Source organism: Lathyrus oleraceus, chromosome 5 (genome assembly GCF_024323335.1).
Source record: "Lathyrus oleraceus cultivar Zhongwan6 chromosome 5, CAAS_Psat_ZW6_1.0, whole genome shotgun sequence".
In the NCBI taxonomy this organism is placed as follows: domain Eukaryota; kingdom Viridiplantae; phylum Streptophyta; class Magnoliopsida; order Fabales; family Fabaceae; genus Lathyrus; species Lathyrus oleraceus.
The window spans coordinates 515,508,182-515,535,874 of record NC_066583.1 but is presented as its reverse complement, the minus strand read 5'-3'; the positions used below and the strand labels follow the sequence as shown (position 1 = coordinate 515,535,874).

The 27,693-nt window shown below is 42.2% G+C and overlaps 1 pseudogene; it reads left to right on the top strand.

Moving 5' to 3' along the window:
• The first annotated feature begins 245 nt into the window (after positions 1-245).
• On the top strand, positions 246-25,015 carry LOC127081749 (uncharacterized; annotated as a pseudogene).
• The last annotated feature ends 2,678 nt before the right edge of the window (positions 25,016-27,693 follow it).

Sequence of the window (27,693 nt, the reverse complement as noted above, 5' to 3'; positions counted from 1 at the left end):
GTATTCGAATCTGATTTTAATTAATGGAAGTTGTCATTTTGGGTCTCAATTATTACATGTTGCTCTTATATTCTAACATTGCTTGAACAAATAATAAAGATAACTAAGAGTTTTGCAAACAAGATGCATCCATACATGCATTCATACATTTTCAAAAAAAAGAGTCTCACTCCGCCCTTTCTTCCATCAGTTTCACGCTGAATTTTCAACACCAGTATAACACTCGTGCCAGAGCTCGTCAAAGAATGGCAGATCAGGAGCATGAATTGGAGCGAGTGAGCTCAGAGCTCGAGGACCTGCGTGGAAACATGGGTCAGGTCATGGAGATATTGCAGGTCATCAGGGCAAAGCTAGACACCCAAACAACGGTTGTTTCTGAAATCACAGGTCCATCGATTGAACCCCAACCTGCGAGAGCGGTACCAACAACCTGGCCAACCTATGGTTTACCTCCCGGTTTCACGCCTACAGTTGAAGGCGTCCCTGGTTTTGCACCATCTGCTCAGCAGACAGCTCCTCTACCGACCATCAATGAAAACCATCCAGTGGTTCACACGTTCGCACCTCCTCTCGTTCGGGCACATGTGCAACCTTACTTTGAGGATCAGCAACATGCTCCAGACTTTTCAGATGAAGATGAGGAAAGGCAGGAAGACCTAAGAGGGATGAAGGAGAATTACCAGATGCTGGAGAAGAGATTGAGGGCTATGGAGGGCGACCAAGTTTTTGGTGCTACAGCTAAGGAGATGTGTTTGGTGTCGGGTCTTGTGATTCCTGCGAAGTTCAAGACCCCAGATTTCGATAAGTATGAGGGTCACTCGTGTCCTAAGAGTCACCTTATTATGTACTATCGAAAAATGGCTGCGCATGTAGAGGACGACAAGCTTATGATACATTGCTTCCAAGACAGCTTGAGGGGTGCTCCCTCCAAGTGGTACTTAAGCCTTGATCAAAGCAGGATTCGTTGCTTCCAGGACTTATCTGATGCCTTCATCCAACACTACAAGTATAACATGGATATGGCCCCAGATAGGAGACAACTTCTCAGCATGTCCCAGAAAGACAAGGAGTCTTTTAAGGAGTATGCGCAACGATGGAGGGAAGTGGCTTCGCAGGTCGAACCACCTCTGGCTGAGAAGGAATTAGCGGATTGGTTCATGGATACAGTTAAACCTGTGTTTCATGAAAGAATGGTAAGTAGTGTATCTGCAAGTTTCTCTGACCTGGTCGCTGTAGGCATAAAGGTCGAACTTGGATTAAAGAATGGAAAGATGACGACTACCTCTGAAACATCTGGTAGTAATGCCAAAAAGTTTCCTGGAGGATTTCAAAGAAAGAAGGAGGGGGATACGAATGCAGTGTCAACCAGTCAAAGAAGGAGTCAGTCATGGAAGAAACAACACCAATTTTCTCAACAACAACCAATTTATCCAGTACAATATGTCCAACAACCGTATGTGGCAGCTGTCACACCAAATTTTAACCAATCACCAGCTTCAGTTTATCAACCTGTTCCTACTCAACAAGCACCGATATACCAGCAAGCGCCCGCGCCACCTGCTTATCAACAACCAAGGGCACAGGCTCCTCGTCCACAAAATCCTCCAAATCAAAATAGGGTACAGAGAAGTAGAGTTCCGTTTGCTTCAATCCCTATGACATACACTGAATTGTACCCGTCATTGCTACAGAAAGGGTTGGTGACGCCCAGATCTTTGGGTCCTCCACCAAATCCTTTACCTCCATGGTACAATCCAGATGCTCATTGTCCTTTCCATGGGGGTGCCCTGGGACATGATTTAGAAGGATGTTATGCTTTAAAGCATATTGTGCGAGACCTGGTTGAAAAGAAGATTCTGTCGTTTCGAGACGTCGGACCCAATGTCAAGAACAACCCTTTGCCAGCACATGGTGATGTTAATGCCATCGAAGATGCTTCTGATGTGTGTGTAATCAAGAATGTGGAAGATGTTAAAACTCCATTGCTAGCGCTTCATGCAGGATTGGTGAGGGCTAGATTGATTGATACTTGTCACGATAGCTGTGAGGAATGTGCCATTCAGCCGAAAGGATGTAAAGTGGTACGAAATGACATTCAGAATTTGATGAATCAAGGTGTTTTACAAATTTCTGGTCTGACAACGAATGAGGAAGTTTCGGTCATTGAACCTGTCTTTAACATACCAGAACCGTTTGAGGTGACTTATCACAGGAGAGACGTTGTTCACCCATCACCTGTAGTAGTTTGCATGCCTACACCATTCCCTTTTGAAAGTACCAAGGCAGTACCCTGGAAGTACGGCATAACAGTGGTAGATGGAAAACCCGAGGCCACTGAAAGTAAGAAAGGTGTGGAGAATGTTGACGCCGACATCACCAACATCGCAGGAATAAGCAGAATGACCCGCAGTGGTCGGATTTATACTCCCAATTTTGATGTGAACCCTCAAGAGCCAACAAGGGGAGCTTCAAATGTAATTCCTACCCCAGAACATGGAGGGGCACAACCGGCTGTGCAAACAGATGAAGCAAGTGAGTTCCTAAGGATAATAAAGAAATCTGACTACAAGATAGTTGATCAGTTACATCAAACGCCATCAAAAATATCTATCTTGTCATTGCTTCTGAATTCCGAAGCTCATAGGGAGGCTCTACTGAAAGTGCTTGCCCAGGCTCATGTTACCCAAGATATAACGGTTGGCCAATTCGATGGAGTGGTCGCCAATATCACAGCCTGCAACACTCTAAGCTTCAGTAATGAAGAGCTGCCCAAAGAGGGGAAGAATCACAACCGCGCTCTGCATGTATCCATAAAGTGCCAAGAAGATGCTCTGGCTAGAGTTTTAGTTGACACTGGATCGTCCCTCAATGTTCTACCAAAGAGGGCACTTTCTAAATTATCTTATCAAGGTTCAGAGTTGAAACCTAGTGCGCTTGTGGTGAAAGCATTTGATGGTTCGCGAAGGACAGTAGTTGGGGAGGTAGAGTTACCGATATAGATTGGACCGCATGTATTCCCCATCAATTTCCAAGTCATGGATATAAATCCAGCTTATAGCTGCCTTTTGGGACGCCCATGGATACATGCTGCTGGGGCAGTGACTTCTACTTTGCATCAAAAGATGAAGTTCGTTGTCGATAACAAGCTCGTCATTGTCTCAGGTGAAGAAGATTTTATCATCAGTCAACTCTCCTCTTTCCGTTATATTGAGGCCGATGAGGATGCCTTAGAAACTTCGTTTCAAGCCCTTGAAATATCCAATGCCACACTTGAAGAGGTTAAGGATCCTGCTGAGAAAACCAGTTTGTCATTCGCCTCTTTGAAGAGCACAAGATCAGCAGTTGAAAGTGGAGGCCCTGCAGGTTGGGGGCAAGTCATCAACGTTAATGAGAAAAATGACCGTTTTGGTTTGGGGTACAAGCCTTCTGCTAATGGAGGAGCCCTGGTCCCTGCAAAGGACCGTGTGCGGAGCATACAAGAAGTTTTCCTGAGCAATGGATTTATCCATGGAGAACAAGTTGGTGCAGTGGAAGATGACACTGAAAGGTGGAGAAACATCAAATCTGATATACCGGTGTGAAGCAGCCCTAACAAATTGGGAAGCAGTTGAGATTCCAGAAGTTTTTCCTGTGTCAAAGTAATTGTTGTTTTCCTTTGTGTTTTTGAAAATCCTTAGCTCTGCCCAAGGCTAATGGATCATTTGTAGGGCCCCTTTTGAATTTCAAAAAATCATTATGACAAATAAAGAGCATTTTGTTCAAATTCTTGTCGTTCATTTATCTGTTGTTTTTCTTAAAATGGCAATCCTTTCAAAAACTACAAAAATATTTTTTACTTCTTTTGCATTTTATTTCCATTTTTCTAAAAAAAAGCCATCATTAAAAAACATGCAGAATAATCAATAAACCAGTTGAATTCGATGACCCCGCTACTTCCTATAATTTTGAACTCCCCATCTACCAAGCGGAAGAGGAGAGTGAGGAAGATTGTGATTTCCCTGAAGAACTGGAAAGGATGCTCGAGCACGAGTCAAAGGCCCTTCAGCCACATCAAGAACCAGTGGAAACAATCAACCTTGGCACTGAAGAGGACAAGAAAGAGGTCAAAGTTGGGACTACACTTGAGGCAAGCATCAAGGAAAGATTGATCAAGTTGCTACATGAATATGTAGATGTATTTGCTTGGTCGTATCAGGATATGCCAGGTTTAGATACTGACATTGTTGTCCACAAGCTACCACTACAGCCAGATTGTCCGCCAGTGAAGCAGAAGCTCCGTAGAGCAAGACCCGACATGGCTCTAAAGATTTGTGACGAGGTGAAACGTCAATTTGATGCCGGTTTTCTAGCAGTTGCAAAGTACCCTCAATGGGTAGCCAACATTGTGCCAGTACCCAAAAAGGATGGCAAGGTCAGGATGTGTGTTGATTACAGGGATCTAAACAAAGCTAGTCCAAAGGACGATTTCCCCCTGCCACATATTGACACTCTGGTAGACAACACTGCTAAGTTCGCAGTCTTCTCCTTTATGGACGGATTCTCGGGTTATAATCAAATCAAGATGGATCCAGAAGACATGGAAAAGACCACATTCATCACCCCTTAGGGAACATTTTGCTACAAGGTAATGCCATTCGGTCTCAAAAATGCTGGGGCAACTTATCAAAGAGCAATGGTCACTCTTTTCCATGACATGATGCATAAGGAAATTGAGGTTTATGTGGATGATATGATTGCAAAATCCCAAAGTGAAGAGGATCACATAGACCACTTGCAAAAGCTATTTGAGCGTCTTCGGAAATTCCGACTACGACTAAATCCTGCTAAATGCACCTTTGGTGTCCGGTCTGGAAAGTTGCTTGGTTTCATTGTTAGTCAACGAGGAATTGAGGTAGATCCAGACAAGGTTATGGCAATACAAGAAATGCCTGCTCCACACACCGAGCGAGAGGTTAGAGGCTTCCTGGGACGTTTGAACTATATCTCAAGGTTTATCTCACATATGACGGCCACATGTGAGCCTATCTTCAAATTGCTCAGAAAAGATCAAGCAGTTGAATGGAACTCTGACTGTCAAATGGCTTTTGATAAGATCGGACAATACCTGCAAGAGCCCCCTATTCTAATTCCACCTGTCCAGGGGAAACCACTCTTTATGTACTTAACTGTGCTTGAAAAGTCAATGGGATGTGTGCTGGGACAACATGACGAAACCGGTCGAAAGGAACATGCTATCTACTATCTAAGTAAGAGATTTACCGATTGTGAATCCCGATACTCACTCTTGGAGAAAACTTGTTGTGCTTTAGCATGGGCCGCTCGTCGTCTAAGACAATACATGATTTGCCACACTACTTTGTTGATCTCCAAAATGGATCCAATAAAGTATATCTTTGAAAAGCCTGCTCTGACTGGAAGACTCGCCCGTTGGCAGATGTTACTATCTGAGTATGACTGTAACACCTCAAAATTTGCCCTCCTCTCTTGGGACTAGCATTAACATATTGCATATCATTTTTAGGTCATTAGGCATTGCATATTGCATATCATGTGGTTACATTGTGCAAGCCATCCTCCCAAGTCTTGATCAGAAGATGGGGAAGTCAAAGTGCAAGCCTAGGGTTTACTGACTGATCATTGATCATCTGAGGATTGGGCTGTGAATTAGGGTTTCATGATTATCAATGGATGTTGGTCTTCATCTTGATGGAATTGATACATCATCATCATCATGGTTGGTTGTCATCAGAAGATTGAAGAAGATTCCTTGAGATTAGGGTTTTGACCACTGGTCAACCCTAATCAATTGCATTGGGCCAGTCAGGGCTGGATCAGGAGATGAGGTCTGAGATGATTATGAGGTTCATTTTGTGATTATATGGTGATTATTGAGGCTAGGGTTTCACCCTTGAGCCATTTCAGTTGAAGATTGGGGCTCAGATTGATCTATGCATTGCCAAATTCATCTATCAGATGAAAAGTCAACTATGGTCAACTGTACATGATCTGGTGAATTTGGAGGTGGAAATGAGTTGAAGGCACTCCATTCATGTTGGAACAAGTGTTAAGTGACATTGCAAAGCTTAAAAATGAAGAAAATCAAGTCAGGACAAAAACTGCCAAAAATAGAAAGTGACTTGTAATTGAAGTTTCCAAAAATGGAAAGTTTTGGACCTCAAGGCCACGTGTCCAAGGAAGCTTCAAATGAAAAATTGTTCAACATGAAAGTTGTAGATCTTGTTCTCACCTTTCCAAAAAGTCCAAGAACTTGAAAATCCAATGTATGGTTGGAAAGTTATGGCTCAGTGAATTTCAAAAATGACCCGTAATCAGGAGGCCATAATTACCACATACTTTGTCCAAATTGCAAGTTCTTTATATGCACAAACTCCATTTGACATGTACTTTGAGGGTGCATCATTGGATTTGTTCAAAAATGGCCAAGGCAAAAAATCACTTTTCAACTGGACAGCTGAATTGGACCAGGGGCAAAATTGTCCAACTCTCAAAATAATTGGAATTTTTGAATGGGACTTTTTCCAACACCTCAGGAATGGCATTTTAAGTGTGTTTGAATATTCATTTCATGGTTAAGGCATGTGAATTGGATTTTGGTTTGAAAAATGAATGGTCAAAAATGGATCAATTACCACACACATGTGATTTTGAGAAATACTCAACCAATGGACATGAAACAAGTTTCTACACATTACATATGTCATTTGGGGATTGCTTGGGCTGTCAAAACAGCTGGCACTAGCTGTCATTGTGTATTTACCATTTTACCCCTCCTTTGAAAATGACACTTTCACTTAACATTACCATTTAACTAATTAACTTGATTAGTGAATGATTAAGCTACCATATAAATTCATAATCACTTCATAATCATAACAGAACCTCACAATTACCAAAGTTAGATCTCAAAACCATTCCAATTCTCTCACATTTCATCAAGAACACAAGAACTTCATATGCATCAATCTTCCTCATTCTTCAACCAAATCTCAAAATTCTTTTTGCTTTGGATTTGTATCATCATTATCTTGGACTGTTTTTGGAGATTGGAGGAAGAAACTCATCGAATCGTGACTGTAGCATGAGGAGCTTCAATGGTGAAATGTGGATTTCGAGCACTAGAGGCCAAGGCAACTGAAGTTGGATGCATCATTCATCTACCACTAGCTTGCACTACTTCTGTTTCGTGTAATTGAAGCTCAAAAACGACAAGAACTCCGCTGCCATATCCAGGTTTGAGCAAAATCGATCGTCACCATTTGCTTAATCATTATATGCGTGTGAAAGGCCTTGTTATGTAGATCGTGGATATGTGTTTGGTTTTGAGAATAGTGTACCATAGCCTGAGAAATCTGGAAATGAATTTATGAGCACAAACCCTAGATCGATCGATTCTTGAGTTTTAGGAATTGTTAGGTTGTTTGGAATGTATATTTGAGATCTACATGTTCATACGAGTTCAACGACTATAGCCATGTCCATTTTGGTGAACGTTTGATGTTCTTCGTGGTTTTCAATTTTCTGGAAAATTTCTTGGTGAGAACGATGATGAACTGTGTTTTGATCCAAATTTCCATTCAAATATTTGAATTCTATGTTTCCCTCCACCGCGCAAATATTTACCAAAATGCCACTATGTAATTAAATTAATTTTGTTTAATTCTTAAAAAATTCATGTGACATTGAATAATTCATAAAAAATTGTAGAAAATTCATAAAAATGTGAGGATTTTTTCTATGACTTTGTTGAATTGTGTAGGATTTTTTTGACCTATTGGTCAAAGTTGTGCTTGGCAAATATTTTATTTGGCATAGGCTTTTCTAATGTATGTCACATTTTGATACATTTTGGCAATTTGATCATGAAATACTCATATCATAAAATAAATGGCTGAAAATTTTTGTGGTGGTTCTTGACTCATTGAGGATTATTTATATGTAAATTTCATGAATTTTTAATACCTGGTCAGAGAGCAGCAAATTCTGGAACTTAGGTGTGACAATTTGTGTCACACCTCTTGATGTCAACTTGTTGAATTTAATTGGATAACCTATGTATGTTAGAATTGAATGAAATTTGGCATGGTGAATTGTTGATATGTTAGGATGTTGTATGAATTTTTGTAGAATTTTTCACTGCCTTTTCTAATTGATCATGATTTTTCATTTCTGGTGATTGAAATTGCAAGCTCATGTGATACATGTTGGTAGATTGATTGGGAAATCCTCATATTGTATTGTATGGCCATGAAATTTGATATGCATGAACTAGACACATTGTGTGACCTCCCTGTTTTGGTCTCATCCATTTCTTTTTTGTTTTCAATGAGATATGAATTTTTGAATTGGATGTATGCATTGATGGTGTGAATTGAAGCATGTAATTGTGTCTGTTTTTGTTGATTTTCATTGACATGGTTCCATTTGCCCAATTGAGCTCAAATTTGACATGGTAGACCTTGATTATCCCCTGTTTAGGTGTATTTAATTTGAGAATTTTTGGATGTGTTTTGATAGGGATTTGAATGCAATACTTCTGTTTGTATGCTTTGGGCTTCATTTGACCTCATATGGATTGTTTTGTGCATGAATTGAACATGATGGATGATATAAACATAAGACCAATGATGTTTGCTTGTGTTTGATGATAATTTGATGTTGGATGGTGGATACCTTGCTGTTTTAAGTTTTTTTCTTGCTTTTGGACCCTAGGCTTGGCCTAGTGGTCTAGTTGCTAATATTTGCTTGATTTTTCAGGATCAAAAAAGCAATGTACATGGAGAATGATACAAGTTGATTTTAATTGATGTTGTGGATGTTTGTACACTAACATAACATTGTTTTGTAGGTGTTGGAGCTTGGGCTTAAGCCTTGGGCTTGCTTTGTGTTGTATTGTTTAAGCTGTTTAACTGTTTGCTTTACAGTTTGTCTGATTGAGTACTGACTGAGGTTGATTGTTTCCAGGTACTTTAGTTGCTCAGTTCCTTGTGAACTATTGCTTTGCTTAAGCAACTTGCATAGAGGTATAACCTTCTTACTTCATGTAGTCTGGAGACCCGGCTGTTACCGGGCCGGGCAAATTGTCTGAAGTCCTCCTTAAGAGGCAATGATTGTGTATGTTTATTTTTAAGCCAAGCAGGAAAAGTCCTTCAAGTAAGGCAATTGGTGGAAGGTAGGGATAAGCAGCCTGTCCCCCACTATTCAGTGAGTCTTCTCCTTGCTCCCATTACATGGTTGTAGCATTGAGATCAAAAGCCCAAGATCCTGTGCAGTGCACATTGAGTCAGAGTCATCGAGTATAGAAGGGTTCCCCTATTCTGGACCCATGCTCATTTGTCAGCTCTCCCTGGTTAGGGATAAGAGCTGTGAGGTCTGATCCTCACTTCATCCATCATCTGCTTCACCTTAGCCTCGTAATGGCAAGGTTAAGAGCAAACACAGCCTGTACAGACGACTTGCTTAGGCAGTCAAACCCGATTGATTGAGCCCCTTGTTTGGCTATAGTGGGTGTTATGTGGATATTTGATTGACATGCTTGTGTTGTTTGAGATGCCTGTTCTCATCTGATATATGCTTGTGTGATTGCTTCTTTCCTGGTTAGGATAGTTTGCTTATGCAAGTAGGATAGAAAACCGAACTTAGGTGAATGATGCATGACAACATTAGGCTCGAGTCTCAGCTCCCTAGTTGTGTGTCTTTCCCCGGTTTCTGGTTAGCAATTTAGTCCCTTTCAGGGGAACTACATCGCCCTGATCCTCGTGCCAGACGAGGTATGTAGGCAGGTGGTCGTGCGAGACCACTCCGGGCAACCTTTTTCTTTTTTGCGTGTGTTTTGGCTCGGATGCCGACGTAAGCCCAGTGATTGGCTGTCGGGCTCCACGTTTGCCGTTTTGTGCGTGTTTTGGCTCGGATGCCGACGTAAGCCCAGTGATTGGCAGTCGGGCTCCATGTTTGCCGTTTAGAGTGTGTTTTGGTTCGGATGCCGACGTAATTCCATCCAGTGGTTGTCGGGCTCCATGTTTGCCACCCTTGCTTGTTTGTGTTGTTTGTGTTGTTTGGCGTGCGTAAGCCGAACTACAGTGGCTCTGATTCTTGTTCCAGACAAGATATGTAGGCATAAGGTGCGATACCTTATCGAGCCCTTCTCCTAACCCCACCTGCATTCCCCGTGTGTGTGTGTGATGCTTAGCAACCTATTCTTTATTCTAGAACGTGGATCCCGTCGAGTACGACGGACGTGAGGGGTGCTAATACCTTCCCCTCGCGTAACCGACTCCCTTACCCTGTCTCTTTGGTCGCAAGACCATTTCCTTTCCAGGTTTTTCTGAGCGTTTCCTTTCCCTATCTTGGGATAAATAACGCGCAGTGGCGGCTCTGTGTGTGCTTTCTTTTTAGGCTCGCCGGTTGATTTTTCGCAGGATGCGACAGCTGGCGACTCTGCTGGGGACTAACTGCATGTTGACCTATGCTGGTCCATGGTCCCTAAGCGAGTTTCTCCTAGCGTTTTAGGATTAGTTTGGGTTGCTTATTGTGTGTTGTTGATTTATTGCATTTATTATTCTAACCAGTGTATATATTTGCATAAATGTCTGCATGCATCATACTATCATGTTGTTGCCGTCCTCTTTGCAGGTGGTTCCTCTGTGTGGGGTGGGTGTTCTGAGTGGGGCTAAAACCCAGGCCCGAGTATACACCTAGGACTAGTGTGGTCTCACGTTGCCTCTTTCATGTTAGATCAACATGTGCCTGGCGGCGTGATGTGCCACAAGCCGGACGAGGCTCAGTTGATAGTGCTCATCTTTGTGGAGTATCCACTTTGTTTGAGTCACTCCATCTGAGTTGTTGACTCTGGTGACCGATCATTTCCCGGATTTTTGGTTTAGACGATCTTAAGGGAGCTACAATGGCCCACCCGAAAGGGCAAACCCATTGAGTATCTCTGCCCGATTGTCGAGACTATTATCCGCCTTAGGATGACCTGATTAGAATTTACCTGTGAGGGGAGGGTGTTTCTTTCAGATGCATGTTCAGATGATGGTGACTTTTTGTTCCGCGGATCAGAGACCTATTTATAAGTCGGACTTATGGTCAGTTATTGCTGTGACGCCGGAGTGCTGTCCGAGATTTATCAGTGGGGATCCGTTTATTTCAGGATTCCCCGGGCCGAGATATTTATCAGTGGGGATCCGTTTATTTCAGGATTCCCCGGGCCGATTCAGGTGATGGTGTGTCTGTTCAGAGACCAGTGGTGATGATGATGTATCTGTCTTCCGTTTATTTCGGAACCCGTGGGTCAGAATTGTGTTTGTTTGTTCCTCAGATGGTTATGATCAGTTCAGAAATCCAGATTCAGTACAGATGATCAGATGGCTTGGAGGATGGCAGTGCATTGCATTCATACATCAGCATCATTCTCACTTTGCATTCATCTGCACCAAACCTACGTCTAGCCATATAGGGAGTATTATGGATCGAGAATCTGGTTGAGAGACATCTGGATGTCAAAATGTTATTGGTGAAATATTACCTGTCTCGATGAAACCAGAATCAAAAGACAGAAGCTTCCTCATATGGATAGACGTTGCATTCATGCATATTAACCTGTTTGCTGTTTTGCAGGAATCATTGCTCGCGCTCGTAGAGTCATCCCTTTGCACTCAACTCGTCCTCACAGATACTTCACCAGACGCAATACTCCCAGACTGATGGATCCTCCCAACGCTGACATCCTCGAACTGAAAGAGAAGATGGGAGAGCTGATCAATGTCATGCAAGAGTTCGCCTTGGGGCAGAAAGTAATTGCCGAAAAGGTGAGGAGGATTGAAGACTGGCTGGAGATGGGGAACATGCAAGGAAACGCTTCGTCATTTGGACCGAAGAAATCCTTTGGTAACGACCAGCGCAAGGATGAGGGTGGATCGAGTGCTGTATACGCCCAGAGAGGACACGGTAGGGGTCGTTACTACCAGCACACTGCTGCAGTAACCATCCCTGCTGGTAATCGGGCAGTCCGACAGCAACCTCAGACTAATCCCCAGAAGATACAGGGAGCTGGGAGTCAAGTGAAAGGAAAGGGGGTTGATCGCCATTTTGACAAGCCACCCATGCCATATGCTGCTCTGTTTAAAAAGTTGATGGATCTTGGGATGGTTCAGCCAAGGATGTTAGCTCCAGTGAGATCAGATCAGAGGCCGCCCAACTATGATGAGAACGCCCAGTGCGAATTTCATTCTGGAACACCGGGGCATAACATTGAGGGCTGTAGAGCATTCAAGAATGTTGTCCAGGATCTGGTAGACTCCAAGGCTATCAATTTTGCGCCATCACCAAATGTTAATGCCAATCCCATGCCGGCACATGGTCAGGCGATGGTGAGTGCAATTGCTGAAAATTCAGGTCACACCTGTGTAGTAGGTGAAGAGACTGATGGTAACTGCAAGTTCAATAGTTGGATAAAGCCGTGCGTACCAGGAAGCTGGAAGGCCTAAAAAGATCATCACTGTCACTCGTCCGGAAGAGTAATGATTTTCTGTTTTGATTTTATCTGCATGAAAGCCATACGTGTTGCCCGACACGTAATGGTCCATTGTAAGGGCCACCTCATGTTTAAATCTGCATTTCTGCATCATTAATAAATGGATGTTTTTCAGTCAAAAGGCGGTATTCCCTGTTTTTCATTTATTTTTGCAGTTAAAAAACAAATAAAAACGGCAATGTTTATTTTCATTTTTCCTTTTGATGATTTGTCTCGTCCCAACTTCAAAAATAATTCTCCGGATCTCGTTGATAACGATTTGGTTACACCTCATATGACTTCGACAAATCGATCTTTCATGTCAAAGAAGAAGGCGAAGAAGATTGTGATCTGCTGGAATTAGCCAGGTTGTTGAAACAAGAGGAGAAGGTGATTCAGCCGCTTGAGGAGCGAGTTGAGATTGTTATTCCAAGCACCGCCGAGGTCAGGAAGGAAATAGGAAAATGAGGCCGCTTCAGAGGCAAGCCGAGAGCAAAATGGTAGTCCTGTTGAAGGAAGCACGTGGATGCCTTCACCTGGTCGTGTCAGGATATGCCAGGGTCGGATATCGGTGTCATTGCGCACAAGCTACCATGGAGAGAAGAGTGTCCTCTAGAGGAGCAGAACGTCGGTGCTACTTAGCAGAGAGCCATGGTGACTTTGTTTCATGATATAATTCATCATGCAACCGAATGCTATGCTATGACATGATAGCAAAGTCCCAAACAGGAGAAGGGCATCTGGTAGATCGGGCCAAGTCGTTTGACCGATTAAGACAATTCAAACTGAGGTTGAATTCAAGTGAGTGCACTATCAGAGTGCGGTCCGGTAAGCTGTTGGGGTTCATTGTAAGGGAGGAATCGAGGTTCATCCTGCTTAAAAAAAAAAAAAAAAAAAAAAAAAAGAAAAAAAGAAATGCCTGAACCGAAAGAAAAGTAAAGAAAGAGGTTTGTGGTTTCTTAGAAAGATTGAACTACCTGTCATGGTTCACATCTCTTCTAACAGCCACGTGCGAACCTATATTCAAGATGTTGAAAAAAAAAAGAAAGATCAAACGGTCAGGTGAAATAATGATTGCCAAGGGGCATTGAAAAATAAAAGGATAAGTTGCAGGAACCTCTGATTCCGATGTCTCCTATGGAAAGAGACTGTTAATCTGTACTTGACAGCCTTCGAGGGGTCTATGAGGTGTATTGGGTCAGCATGACTAGTCTCGTCGAAAAGAGCATGCAATTTACCTTAGCAAAAAGTTTACCGACTGCGAAACAATACATTCGCTGTTCGAGAAAACTTGCGGTACTTTGGCATAGGCTGCTCGCCGACTGAGACAGTTTATGCTGGTTCATACCACTTTGTGGATTTCCAAGATGGATCTGATCGAGTATGGGTTTGAGAAGCCAACAGCGACCGGATGGGTTGTGAGAGTGCAAAAGAATGTTGACTGATTTGTGATACTCTCAGAAAGCAATCAAGGGGGGTGTATTGTCTGATTACATCTTTCTGCAACCCGTTGAGGTTATCAACCGATGAAGTTTGAGTTCCTCGATGAGGACATCTCGAGGTGCTCTGATCGAAAGATTGAGAGTAACCGATCCCGGAGGAGGGGCCTGACCCTGAATCCGAACGGATTCTGATGTCTGATGGGGAGGTTAAGGTGAATAAGCTTTTGTTGCCTGAAGGACCAACGAATGTGGCAAGTGCGAAGCTTGTATACCGGGTATTGAACCTCGGTGCGCCTACTGGGGCACACGCCTTTCTCACTCAGGGAGCCTGATTGAGGAAAAGAGGCTGGCAGCCATCTGTCATGGGCAGTTGTACCAGCAGCGGATGAAGCGTGCTTTTGACAAGAAGGTACGACCTCGAGCATATCACGTAGGTGATATGGTGCTGAAAAGGATCCTTCCTCCTTAAAACGATCGAAGGGGCAATGGACACCGAATTATGAAGGTCCATTCGTGGTCAAGAAGGTTTTCTCTGATGGAGCCTTGTTGTTAACGACCATGGATGGCGAGGATTTTCCATCCCCTGTGAATGCGGACGCAGTTAAAAAAATACTTCGTAAAGAGACCCGCTGGACGAAAAGAATAAAATAGTCCAGGCAAAAATGGGCGTCCCGGCGAACCAAAATCAGAAAAAGGTTCGGGCAAAAATTAGGGATAAAATGAAAAATGTACACCCGGCAAGTCGAAAACCTGAAAAGGCGACTTGGGCAAAAAAGGGTATCCCGGTGGACTGAAAACCCGAAAGGGCGGTCCAGGCAAAAGAGGGATTGAAACGAACAATTGCGTCTAGCATGATCGTTTGCGCTTTGGTTAAAGCATCATGGATAATACCCGGTAGGGATCAGTCAGAATTGTCTTGTTCAGAAAGCAGAAAGCGCGGAGAGTCTGAGGACATATGGGGTGTAACCGAGTTGGAACTCGATGAGATCACGGGTTTCACATTGCCATTAGGATAGATTTTTCCTTTTGAGCGCAATTACCTCTTTTCAGGAATTGCTTCCTTTTGTATTGCTCATTTGAGCCACACTTTTCAAATCAACAAAATGCACATTCAGTCAAATAATTTTGTTTTTGTTTTTCATTACCGTTTTGATTGCAAGAACATCCAATTATTTTTGATAAAGAATCTTTGCATTTTAACACATACAGGTTCCTTCCGATGCATGTTTATAAGATTGAGAGCTTGAAATCTTATTTGGAAGGTTGAGTGACCCAAGTGTTGAAATCTTGACACGCCTGGGGCACGGTTTTATCTAACGATCTGTTTTGCAGGAACTGTTAGATGTTTTTCACTCACTTGCAGGTTGTGATGTGGAAGCTTTGACAAGGGAGATCCCCATGAGAGTCCGATCAGGGACGAACGTATGAAGAAACGACGAAGCGACGTTGCGACGTATGACGAGCCTTGATGATAATCAAGAAGACTCTTCAAAGTCGGAAGACTGGAAAGTTTGTAATTCCCCGCAGAGTTCGATCAGGGATGAAGGAGGAACGGAGAGACGACGAGAGACGCCCGACGACCATTGAAATTAATCAAGAAGACTCTTCAAAGTCGGAAGATTGAAAATTCTTTGTACATCCCAGGAGTACGTTCTCGTCGGGCGCGGAGCGATTTGGAATACAAGATGATGGAGCAGAAAAGGTCCAGACGAGTCCGGGAGTTCTCAAAAGTGGAAAGCTGATACGAGATTGGAAGGTGGATACCAGGGGTCGACGAGTCGACGGGTGTATTGTATCAACTTTTCTCATTTCCCAGCGAGGTCCCCAAGCAGAATTAGAGGACCAACTCACCAGCAGATCCAAAGTCTGTGGACTTCTCCAGCCGAGTCAGGATGGTTATCCCCGGTAGGTTTGCAATGGTGTTTCCTCAGCAGCCAGGCCAGAAGGTTGCTATTTCCCGAGTGGAGCGGGTTTTTTCAATGACATATTTCTCCAACAGTGTTCATCCTACCAGTGGATTGAACAAGTTTCCGTAGCAGACGGATATCTGCATCCCCAGCCGAGGGTATCCTACATGTGGATTGATTGGGTCCTCCCCAGCGGAGTAGTTGTCGTTCCCCTAGCAGGGTCTGGATGATATTCCCCCAGCAGGTTGAAGATTGCTCATTTCCCCAGCGGGAGTATCTGTGAGGGTTCCCAAAGCAGAGTTGGGATCTATATCCCCAGCAAGTCAAAGACTGTGGTATTCCCACAGAGTGCAGTGAAGGATCTGTATCCCCAGCATGTCCTCGAGAGGGTGGGGTGCAAAGGAGGTATTCCCCAGCATGTCCTCGAGAGGGTTGGGTGCAAAGGATCTGTATCCCCAGCAAGGGTTGTCTATTTCCTAGCAGCAGTGCTATCCCCGGCAGGGTGGAAATCGGAGCAGTGGCGAGTTCCTCAGCAGAGAGTCTCGTTTTCCCCAGAAAATTCCCTTGAGGGGGATATTTTTATGCATTCATCATGTAGAATAAGCATTGCATATTGCATAGAAAAATAAATAATCGCGTAGCATTTCCATAATTATGGAGCATTACGCAGAAGAAATCAAGCATGCATCATTGCAAACGTCAGCTAGTCTCAAGCCGTGGTTACTGTTTGAGAGGTATTTTGCCAGAAAATGAAAGTGTTACTCCGAGTAGTATAGTCTCATGATTGGATCACAGGTATTGTCCCAGTGGTACGACACTGGAGAAGACTCCTTCCGTCGGACGGAGATGGAAAAGGGATGTATTCAACGCAACCCAAACTGTGGTTACCGCTTGAAGATTTGGGGTTCACCAAAGGTGAAGATGTTACTCTGAGGAGATTAGCATCACAACGTCAGATCAGCAATGTTCCCCAGTAGTGCGATATTGGAGGAAATGTTCCCGTCGGACAGAGATGGGGATACAGTCAGAAGACGTTACGCGATCAGCGCGATTCAAGCCGTGATTACCGCTTGAGGTTTGGTTTTGTCTGACAGCGAAGACGATGCTCCGAGGAGTTCAGCATTGGGAGTTTGGAACCACCGTTTCTTCCCAGACATCAGTAAGTGTTTGGTCGATCATTGTTTGATGTCTGTCCGCATCATTGTTTGATGTCTGTCCGCATCATTGTTTGATGTCTGTCCGCATCATTGTTTGATGTCTGTCCGCATCATTGTTTGATGTCTGTCCGCATCATTGTTTGATGTCTGTCCGCATCATTGTTTGATGTCTGTCCGCATCATTGTTTGATGTCTGTCCGCATCATTGTTTGATGTCTGTCCGCATCATTGTTTGATGTCTGTCCGCATCATTGTTTGATGTCTGTCCGCATCATTGTTTGATGTCTGTCTGCATCATTGTTTGATGTCTGTCCGCATCATTGTTTGATGTCTGTCCGCATCGTTGTTTGATGTTTGTCCGCATCATTGTTTGATGTCTGTCCGCATCATTGTTTGATGTCTGTCCGCATCATTGTTTGATGTCTGTCCGCATCATTGTTTGATGTCTGTCCGCATCATTGTTTGATGTCTGTCCGCATCATTGTTTGATGTCATGTCAACATCATTGTTCGGTGCCTGTAAACATCGAGTTTCCTCCCGGTCATTGGTTAATGTCTGGTCGAGCTTTTTTTTGGTGTCAGTAAACATCATCGTCCGATGTTCAGTAAACGTCGAGTTTCTTCCCAGTCATCAGTCAGTGTCTGGTTGAAGGTGTACCCTCTGACGTGTTGCCCTTAGAGTGGTGATTAGTGAAGTTTCCGACTATCAGGTTGAAGCACTTATGGTATTCAGGCCAGTTTTTCGGAGTTCAGACCGAAGTGGTTTTCGGACCAGGTAGAAGAAGAGAAAATTTTCGGGGTTCAAGAAAAGCAAAAAAAGAATGAGAATCCCGAGTGGATGTGGTGTTCAGACCATGGTTATCCCTGCGTTACCATTTATTTTGGCATCCAGGTCGTCGGTTTTTCGAGTTTTTCTTCGCCGATGCTGACAGGCGTTGTTAATGATATCCCATCAGAGTGCAAATTGTTCGTCTGTTCTTGGTATTCAATCACTCTTCATCCTGATCATCCGAAATCCGAGGCTATTTCGTATCGACAGGTTCACAGTGGATTGAATAGGGGCAGCTGTAACACCTCAAAATTTGCCCTCCTCTCTTGGGACTAGCATTAACATATTGCATATCATTTTTAGGTCATTAGGCATTGCATATTGCATATCATGTGGTTACATTGTGCAAGCCATCCTCCCAAGTCTTGATCAGAAGATGGGGAAGTCAAAGTGCAAGCCTAGGGTTTACTGACTGATCATTGATCATCTGAGGATTGGGCTGTGAATTAGGGTTTCATGATTATCAATGGATGTTGGTCTTCATCTTGATGGAATTGATACATCATCATCATCATGGTTGGTTGTCATCAGAAGATTGAAGAAGATTCCTTGAGATTAGGGTTTTGACCACTGGTCAACCCTAATCAATTGCATTGGGCCAGTCAGGGCTGGATCAGGAGATGAGGTCTGAGATGATTATGAGGTTCATTTTGTGATTATATGGTGATTATTGAGGCTAGGGTTTCACCCTTGAGCCATTTCAGTTGAAGATTGGGGCTCAGATTGATCTATGCATTGCCAAATTCATCTATCAGATGAAAAGTCAACTATGGTCAACTGTACATGATCTGGTGAATTTGGAGGTGGAAATGAGTTGAAGGCACTCCATTCATGTTGGAACAAGTGTTAAGTGACATTGCAAAGCTTAAAAATGAAGAAAATCAAGTCAGGACAAAAACTGCCAAAAATAGAAAGTGACTTGTAATTGAAGTTTCCAAAAATGGAAAGTTTTGGACCTCAAGGCCACGTGTCCAAGGAAGCTTCAAATGAAAAATTGTTCAACATGAAAGTTGTAGATCTTGTTCTCACCTTTCCAAAAAGTCCAAGAACTTGAAAATCCAATGTATGGTTGGAAAGTTATGGCTCAGTGAATTTCAAAAATGACCCGTAATCAGGAGGCCATAATTACCACATACTTTGTCCAAATTGCAAGTTCTTTATATGCACAAACTCCATTTGACATGTACTTTGAGGGTGCATCATTGGATTTGTTCAAAAATGGCCAAGGCAAAAAGTCACTTTTCAACTGGACAGCTGAATTGGACCAGGGGCAAAATTGTCCAACTCTCAAAATAATTGGAATTTTTGAATGGGACTTTTTCCAACACCTCAGGAATGGCATTTTAAGTGTGTTTGAATATTCATTTCATGGTTAAGGCATGTGAATTGGATTTTGGTTTGAAAAATGAATGGTCAAAAATGGATCAATTACCACACACATGTGATTTTGAGAAATACTCAACCAATGGACATGAAACAAGTTTCTACACATTACATATGTCATTTGGGGATTGCTTGGGCTGTCAAAACAGCTGGCACTAGCTGTCATTGTGTATTTACCATTTTACCCCTCCTTTGAAAATGACACTTTCACTTAACATTACCATTTAACTAATTAACTTGATTAGTGAATGATTAAGCTACCATATAAATTCATAATCACTTCATAATCATAACAGAACCTCACAATTACCAAAGTTAGATCTCAAAACCATTCCAATTCTCTCACATTTCATCAAGAACACAAGAACTTCATATGCATCAATCTTCCTCATTCTTCAACCAAATCTCAAAATTCTTTTTGCTTTGGATTTGTATCATCATTATCTTGGACTGTTTTGGAGATTGGAGGAAGAAACTCATCGAATCGTGACTGTAGCATGAGGAGCTTCAATGGTGAAATGTGGATTTCGAGCACTAGAGGCCAAGGCAACTGAAGTTGGATGCATCATTCATCTACCACTAGCTTGCACTACTTCTGTTTCGTGTAATTGAAGCTCAAAAACGACAAGAACTCCGCTGCCATATCCAGGTTTGAGCAAAATCGATCGTCACCATTTGCTTAATCATTATATGCGTGTGAAAGGCCTTGTTATGTAGATCGTGGATATGTGTTTGGTTTTGAGAATAGTGTACCATAGCCTGAGAAATCTGGAAATGAATTTATGAGCACAAACCCTAGATCGATCGATTCTTGAGTTTTAGGAATTGTTAGGTTGTTTGGAATGTATATTTGAGATCTACATGTTCATACGAGTTCAACGACTATAGCCATGTCCATTTTGGTGAACGTTTGATGTTCTTCGTGTTTTTCAATTTTCTGGAAAATTTCTTGGTGAGAACGATGATGAACTGTGTTTTGATCCAAATTTCCATTCAAATATTTGAATTCTATGTTTCCCTCCACCGCGCAAATATTTACCAAAATGCCACTATGTAATTAAATTAATTTTGTTTAATTCTTAAAAAATTCATGTGACATTGAATAATTCATAAAAAATTGTAGAAAATTCATAAAAATGTGAGGATTTTTTCTATGACTTTGTTGAATTGTGTAGGATTTTTTTGACCTATTGGTCAAAGTTGTGCTTGGCAAATATTTTATTTGGCATAGGCTTTTCTAATGTATGTCACATTTTGATACATTTTGGCAATTTGATCATGAAATACTCATATCATAAAATAAATGGCTGAAAATTTTTGTGGTGGTTCTTGACTCATTGAGGATTATTTATATGTAAATTTCATGAATTTTTAATACCTGGTCAGAGAGCAGCAAATTCTGGAACTTAGGTGTGACAATTTGTGTCACACCTCTTGATGTCAACTTGTTGAATTTAATTGGATAACCTATGCATGTTAGAATTGAATGAAATTTGGCATGGTGAATTGTTGATATGTTAGGATGTTGTATGAATTTTTGTAGAATTTTTCACTGCCTTTTCTAATTGATCATGATTTTTCATTTCTGGTGATTGAAATTGCAAGCTCATGTGATACATGTTGGTAGATTGATTGGGAAATCCTCATATTGTATTGTATGGCCATGAAATTTGATATGCATGAACTAGACACATTGTGTGACCTCCCTGTTTTGGTCTCATCCATTTCTTTTTTGTTTTCAATGAGATATGAATTTTTGAATTGGATGTATGCATTGATGGTGTGAATTGAAGCATGTAATTGTGTCTGTTTTGTTGATTTTCATTGACATGGTTCCATTTGCCCAATTGAGCTCAAATTTGACATGGTAGACCTTGATTATCCCCTGTTTAGGTGTATTTAATTTGAGAATTTTTGGATGTGTTTTGATAGGGATTTGAATGCAATACTTCTGTTTGTATGCTTTGGGCTTCATTTGACCTCATATGGATTGTTTTGTGCATGAATTGAACATGATGGATGATATAAACATAAGACCAATGATGTTTGCTTGTGTTTGATGATAATTTGATGTTGGATGGTGGATACCTTGCTGTTTTAAGTTTTTTTCTTGCTTTTGGACCCTAGGCTTGGCCTAGTGGTCTAGTTGCTAATATTTGCTTGATTTTTCAGGATCAAAAAAGCAATGTACATGGAGAATGATACAAGTTGATTTTAATTGATGTTGTGGATGTTTGTACACTAACATAACATTGTTTTGTAGGTGTTGGAGCTTGGGCTTAAGCCTTGGGCTTGCTTTGTGTTGTATTGTTTAAGCTGTTTAACTGTTTGCTTTACAGTTTGTCTGATTGAGTACTGACTGAGGTTGATTGTTTCCAGGTACTTTAGTTGCTCAGTTCCTTGTGAACTATTGCTTTGCTTTGCTTTGCTTAAGCAACTTGCATAGAGGTATAACCTTCTTACTTCATGTAGTCTGGAGACCCGGCTGTTACCGGGCCGGGCAAATTGTCTGAAGTCCTCCTTAAGAGGCAATGATTGTGTATGTTTATTTTTAAGCCAAGCAGGAAAAGTCCTTCAAGTAAGGCAATTGGTGGAAGGTAGGGATAAGCAGCCTGTCCCCCACTATTCAGTGAGTCTTCTCCTTGCTCCCATTACATGGTTGTAGCATTGAGATCAAAAGCCCAAGATCCTGTGCAGTGCACATTGAGTCAGAGTCATCGAGTATAGAAGGGTTCCCCTATTCTGGACCCATGCTCATTTGTCAGCTCTCCCTGGTTAGGGATAAGATCTGTGAGGTCTGATCCTCACTTCATCCATCATCTGCTTCACCTTAGCCTCGTAATGGCAAGGTTAAGAGCAAACACAGCCTGTACAGACGACTTGCTTAGGCAGTCAAACCCGATTGATTGAGCCCCTTGTTTGGCTATAGTGGGTGTTATGTGGATATTTGATTGACATGCTTGTGTTGTTTGAGATGCCTGTTCTCATCTGATATATGCTTGTGTGATTGCTTCTTTCCTGGTTAGGATAGTTTGCTTATGCAAGTAGGATAGAAAACCGAACTTAGGTGAATGATGCATGACAACATTAGGCTCGAGTCTCAGCTCCCTAGTTGTGTGTCTTTCCCCGGTTTCTGGTTAGCAATTTAGTCCCTTTCAGGGGAACTACATCGCCCTGATCCTCGTGCCAGACGAGGTATGTAGGCAGGTGGTCGTGCGAGACCACTCCGGGCAACCTTTTTCTTTTTTGCGTGTGTTTAATTGTTATCTGACTGTGTGTTTTGGCTCGGATGCCGACGTAAGCCCAGTGATTGGCTGTCGGGCTCCACGTTTGCCGTTTTGTGCGTGTTTTGGCTCGGATGCCGACGTAAGCCCAGTGATTGGCAGTCGGGCTCCATGTTTGCCGTTTAGAGTGTGTTTTGGTTCGGATGCCGACGTAATTCCATCCAGTGGTTGTCGGGCTCCATGTTTGCCACCCTTGCTTGTTTGTGTTGTTTGTGTTGTTTGGCGTGCGTAAGCCGAACTACAGTGGCTCTGATTCTTGTTCCAGACAAGATATGTAGGCATAAGGTGCGATACCTTATCGAGCCCTTCTCCTAACCCCACCTGCATTCCCCGTGTGTGTGTGTGATGCTTAGCAACCTATTCTTTATTCTAGAACGTGGATCCCGTCGAGTACGACGGACGTGAGGGGTGCTAATACCTTCCCCTCGCGTAACCGACTCCCTTACCCTGTCTCTTTGGTCGCAAGACCATTTCCTTTCCAGGTTTTTCTGAGCGTTTCCTTTCCCTATCTTGGGATAAATAACGCGCAGTGGCGGCTCTGTGTGTGCTTTCTTTTTAGGCTCGCCGGTTGATTTTTCGCAGGATGCGACAATGACATCCAATATGTATCTCAAAAAGCCATTAAGGGAAGCGTGTTGTCTGATTACCTGGCAAACCAGCCCGTTGAAGACTACCAGTCGTTGAAGTTTGACTTCCCTGATGAAGACATTATGGTAGTAAAAGATTGTGAGATCCCAGGACTTGATGAAGGACCTGAACCCGGATCTCGGTGGAAGCTCATGTTTGATGGTTCCTCCAATTACATGGGGCATGGCGTAGGAGCTGTCCTGTTGAATCCAAATGGTGGATACACTCCTTTCACAGCAAGGTTGTGTTTTGATTGCACGAACAATATAGCAGAATATGAGGCGTGCATCCTAGGCATTGAAGCAGCAATTGATCTCCGAATCAAAATCCTCGAAGTATGTGGAGACTCAGCCTTGGTGATATACCAAGTCAAGGGCGAATGGGAAACCCGTGATACCAAGTTGATCCCATATCGTGCCTATGTCATGGAATTAATAAAATACTTTGACGAAATCACTTTCCGTCATATCCCGAGAACTGAGAATCAAATTGCTGATGCTTTGGCTATGTTGGCTTCAATGTATCAAGTTAGATTCCATAATGAAACACCTCTCATTCAGATCGAGCGGAAAGTTGAGCCGGCCTACTGCCAGTCAGTTGAAGAGGAAGCCGATGGTAAACCATGGTTTCATGACATCAAATGTTTTTTGCAAAATCAAGAATATCCAACAGATGCCACAACCCTTGACAAGAAAACATTGAGGAGGTTAGCATCCAAATTCTTCTTGAGCAATGGTGTGTTGTACAAGAGAAATCACGACATGATTCTGCTCAGATGCGTGGATGGACGTGAAGCAGACATGTTGATCAAGGAGATTCATGAAGGATCCTTTGGAACTCATGCCAATGGGCATGCCATGGCCAAGAAGATTTTAAGAGCTGGTTATTACTGGTTGACCATGGAATCTGACTGTTTCAATTATGCTAGAAAATGTCATAAATGCCAAATATATGCCGACAAGGTACACGTGCCTCCGACCCTACTGAATGTTTTGACGTCACCTTGGCCTTTCTCAATGTGGGGCATCGACATGATTGGCGCCATCGAGCCTAAAGCTTCCAATGGTCACCGCTTCATCCTGGTTGCAATTGATTACTTTACCAAATGGGTAGAAGCCGCCTCTTACGCTAATGTGACAAAACAAGTGGTTGCACGGTTTCTCAAGAAAGAGATCATTTGCCGTTATGGAATTCCAAGCCGGATCATCACAGATAATGGGACGAATCTGAACAATAAGACCATGAAAGAATTATGCGAGAGCTTCAAGATTGAGCACCATAACTCTTCACCATATCGTCCAAAGATGAATGGCGCTGTTGAAGCCGCTAATAAAAACATCAAGAAGATCCTGCAGAAAATGGTAAAAACCTATAAGGATTGGCACGAAATGCTACCCTTTGCACTGCATGGATATCGGACTTCCGTCCGCACCTCAACAGGGGCCCGTTCTCTTTGGTATATGGGATGGAAGCAGTTCTCCCAATTGAAGTAGAGATACCTTCAATGAGAATCTTGATGGAAACCAAGCTAGAAGAGGCTGAGTGGATTCAAAATAGATTTGATCAGTTGAACCTCATAGATGAGAAGCGATTGACTTCTTTGTGCCATGGACAATTATACCAGAAACGGCTTAAAAGGGCTTTTGACAAGAAAGTACGTGTTCGGGAATTTAGAGAAGGAGACCTCGTACTTAAGAAGATCTTGCCAATACACAAGGATTCACGTGGGAAGTGGACTCCCAATTATGAAGGCCCATATGTTGTGAAGAAAGCTTTCTCCGGAGGTGCCTTGATTCTCACAACTATGGACGATGAAGAGCTCTCACACCCCGTGAACTCTGATGCAGTTAAAAAATACTATGCCTAACAAAAACCCGCTAAATCGAAAACCTGAAAGGGCGATTTAGGCAAAAAAGGGTATCCCGGTGGACTGAAAACCCGAAAGGGCGGTCCAGGCAAAAGTTAGGGATGAATAAAAATGGTAGCTCGCTAAGTTGAAAACCTGAAAAGGCGACTTAGGCAAAAAGGAGCGTCCCGGTGGATCGAAAACCCGAAAGGACGATCCAGGCAAAAGTTAGGGGCATAAAGGCATAAACTGCATCAGTTGTTACTGATTAACGCCTAAGAATTTGAAGTGGAAGATTAATCCAGTCACTCCCCTTAGGAGCAAGGTTTTTGGGGGATCATATCTATTAAGGATGTTAGGGGTCACTGAATTCAATGTAAACCTTTTCTTATTGCCATTTTCAAAAAAATTGTAACACTCTATGGAGCTACGCCATTTGTGTGCTACCATTCTTGAATAAAATACAAGTTTTTCCCAATCATTGTTAGTCTGTGTTCATCTATGCTTTTCTTTGTTATGCAAAATGTCATTTATTTGTTAATAATGAAGTTTTGAAACTTGGAAAAAGAATTTGAAACTTAGAACAAATTTACTTTGATACATGTGAAAATCGAAGGAAAAACATTTGTTTCCCCGAAAGGCTCAAAGTTTGCATAAATACTCCAGGATCACCAACAAAAGTCTCCATGGAGTACAACTTATGAATCCTCTAGAAGGATGGACCTTTGATTATTTATAACTGTCAGTCATGATAGTTTCTCCTCTGGATGCGCCTGTTAATTATACGAGTATGAGTTATTGGTGTTGAGGAATCAGAATCTCTGTCCCTACAAACACCCAGTCTGCTAAGTGTCAGCATTCTCATAATCATGATCATTCATATATCATGCATTCAAATCATGCATAGCCGAAATGTACTTCGTGCTCATTTTGCATTGACCTAGGTCTTGCCGTTGATCCTATGTCCTTGGACCTCTAATTCCGTTTTGTCTTTGGTATCTTTAAACCAACATCCGGTTTTCGCAGTCATTTTCAAGTCCAATTGTTATTGGCAAAATCCGTTAAAAGCTGGTTGTAGTCCATTGCTTACGGTCGGAGTCCAATTGTTGTTATTCCGGTGTCAGGTCATACTTGAACCTGCTCTGAAGAGTTTTTCCAACTTTTGTTCAATACCATTCAGGTCATATCTGAACCTGTTGTTGAGCTTTATTCCAGTGCCAGGTCATACTTGAACCTGTACTGAAGATTTTTCTCTTTTTGTTCAATACCATTCAGGTCGTGTTTGAACCTGTTGTTGAGCTTTGTTCCGGTGTCAGGTCATACTTGAACCTGCTCTGAAGAGTTTTTCCAACTTTTGTTCAATACTATTCAGGTCATATATGAATCTGTCGTTGAGCTTTATTCCGGTATCAGGTCATACTTGAACCTGTACTGAAGATTTTTCTCTGTTTGTTCAATACTATTCAGGTCATATGTGAACCTGTTATTGAACTTTTATCCACTGTCAGGTCATATATGAACCTGTCGTTCAATCCTATTCAGGTCATATATGAACCTGTTATTGAACTTTAATCCATTTGTCAGGTCATATATGAACCTGCTGTTGAACCCTTATTCCGGTATCAGGTCATACTTGAACCTGTTCTGGAGATTTGTTTCTCTCTGTTTGTTCAATCTTATTCAGGTCATATGTGAATCTGTTATTGAACTTTTATCCATTGTCAGGTCATATATGAACCTGTCGTTCAATCCTATTCAGGTCATATATGAACTTGTTATTGAACTTTAATCCATTGTCAGGTCATATCTGAACCTTTTGTTGAACCTTATTCCAGTGTCAGGTCATATCTGAATCTGCTCTGAAGAGTCTTTTTCTTTGATTTGTTTCAGTGTTGTCAGGTCATATCTGAACCTGTTTTTGAACTTTTATTCCAGTATTATCAGGTCATATATGAACCTGTTGATAAGCCCTTCTTGTTTTCTTCTCTGAGTTTGTTAGGTCATATCTGAACCTGCTGTCAGAATTTCTTGATATCCCCCAACATTGTCAGGTCATATGTGAACCTGTCTTGTCGTGTTTTATTCCAGTATTGTCAGGTCATATCTGAACCTGCTGTGACATTTTTTTCTTATTCGGGTTTAGTAAGTCATGTGTGAACTTACTACCGAAATCCCTCGTATTCTAAGTGTCGTTTATCAAATCTCACTTTGAATACTCCCCAGTGTGCGTCTGATTCTCCAGCAGGATTGTTTCCCCAGCAAGTTGTTTCTTACCATTTGTCTGTCTCCCTGTGGATCATCAGTATTCCCCACATATTGGTCTGTCTAGTAGCATCTCCTGTCAAGGATCCACCATATCCCTAGCAGGGAAGAAGATACAAAAAAATCATGCATCCATGCATATCATATCATGTCATATCATATCATATCATATCACACCATGTCATAGGGATTCAAGATCAAAATCCGGGTCTTCTTAGTATTTAACCATCTCCCACTATGATCATATGAAGAACATCCTGCTTCATATTCTCTAGTAGAAGACGCTTAAATAGGGGCAACTGTCATACCCCGATTTTGGTCCTGAATTTTTTATTTTTGTTTGGCACTTGGCCTAAAGTTCATTTGCATACATTCATTCCCAAATCCATATTTTTGTTACACATTGATCATTGTCTATGCCTCTT